Raw genomic sequence first — 1868 nt, 5'->3', positions numbered from 1 at the left:
ACAGCATACGTGAACAACAAGTTGTATAAAACCTTAAAAACCATTTTAAGCGCGGTTAACATTTTAGGCTTGTGTCCGTGATTAATGTCGGTGTCGGCTTGGGGCTTGAAAACTAACAAGTTGTAAATGACGAGAACAATCTGAGGTGTGGAGGTAGAAAGAATGAGCTTACAAGACTTCTGTAGCCCAACTCCTCACCTCCTATACTACTATAAGATAAGACAAGAAACCTTTATTTGTCCCACAATGGGAAATCTGCAGTGCGTGCCAACAGCAATACACGAAAGGGCAGAATATAAAAATGAAAACAAAGCCACAAAGAGTAGCTTATAAAAATAAATAATGAAATAACGAATAGCATCTGCACAGCACTGGTGTACACAACTGGTGTTTTGAAGTTTCTCTTACACCCCTTGTTGGCTGTAATACTATTGCACATAATTAAAAGTGTCTCGGGCGGTAACAGCAGCAAGGAAGCAAAGACCTTCCCTGTATCTTTCCTTCACACCCATCCTCTCCAGTTTGCCACTTCGCCACACCTCACCGGCTGGATGGTCTGTTTGAACGCCCTGGAGAAACTCAACAAAAGGTGATCTCTCACAGTGCTGCCGGGCCTTTCCCGGTGCAGAAGAGAGCTCAGTGTACAGGAAGCATAAGTGAGTCCTCTTCCAGTGCTCTTCATCAGCGTGGGATGTTAGAGCCACCGGTCATGTAGCGCTGAGGTCTTTAGGGTGGGCGATGTTTAAGGCACCGGAACCAACGCGTGAGGTCTTCAATCTGTGGGTCCACACCCCACTCTCCAGCCTCAAGGCTCAGGTTGAACGACATGTCCATAAACTCCAGACAGTTCGTTTGCAGCAGGACTTAAGGAGCCTGGAGCTGATACCATCCGGTCCAGCTGCTTTCCCCCGCTTGTTTACCTTCCTGACTCTTTTCTAAACCTGGTCTGCTGCTGAAGGCAAGGGTGGGGGATGAAGTGGCTCCAATCTTGGTGTGAAGCTGGTTGTATTCGTCTGATGAGCCAGAAGGTGTGAAGGGGCTGAGTGAGGAGGGCATAAGCCAGCGTGTCAGAAAGTTGAGGGACCGGCTGCATGGGGGGATGAGTGGGTGCTTGATACAAACCTAATTGAATGTAGAATTTAGATCGTTGACCCACTGTCGATCCCCCCACTCAAACTGTTCATGGGGTGTTTTGTAGCCCAAAATGGTTTCCAGGCTTCTCCACACCCTCCTGATGTTCTCCGGCTGCAGCTGCTCCTCCATCTTCCCTCCTGTAGCTTCCTCCTTATTCCCTGATTCTGAAAGCTCTCTTCTTCTTCCCTTCAGCAGAGCGCTTCAACTATCGAGGGTTGAATCCACGGCTTGCTTATTTTGAGAAACACCGTACACCCACCCTGGAGGGAACGGTGTTCTCAAAAGCAAAAGTTTATGTAGTCCGTTATGCATCCATGTTCCATGGCACTGATGTCCTCTCATGGTGGAATTCAAACCACAGTTCTTGTCCACCCACACGGCTGGTCTGTTGAAGCACGTCCCTGAGAAGCTTGCCTCCGCTCGCCCGTCGCAGTTCACCTCCTTCACCTGTGCCGTGCGGGACCACAGGCTGCCTGTGTTACAGTAGCTTCCTATACACGGCTGCAGGCTGAACAATGTTGTGGTCAGCTCTTATCCTAGCATCAGGGCAGTCAGAAGCTGTGTACACGGTACCACCTGCTATCCACAATAAGCATGTGAACCAACTCCCGTGCAGATAGTCGTGGTCTTCAATGGCTAACTGCTAAACAGTTCATCTGATCCCTTACTACAGCAGTTGTGCTTTAACAGCTGGCAGTGTGTACGGCTTTAACAGCACCCCGTTCGTTCACCAC

This window comes from Morone saxatilis, unplaced genomic scaffold (genome assembly GCF_004916995.1).
Source record: "Morone saxatilis isolate NCDOM2014 unplaced genomic scaffold, NCSU_SB_2.0 Contig15, whole genome shotgun sequence".
Classification (NCBI taxonomy): Eukaryota; Metazoa; Chordata; class Actinopteri; family Moronidae; genus Morone; species Morone saxatilis.
The sequence above is the reverse complement of the archived record's forward strand: the minus strand, read 5'-3'. Positions refer to the sequence as shown.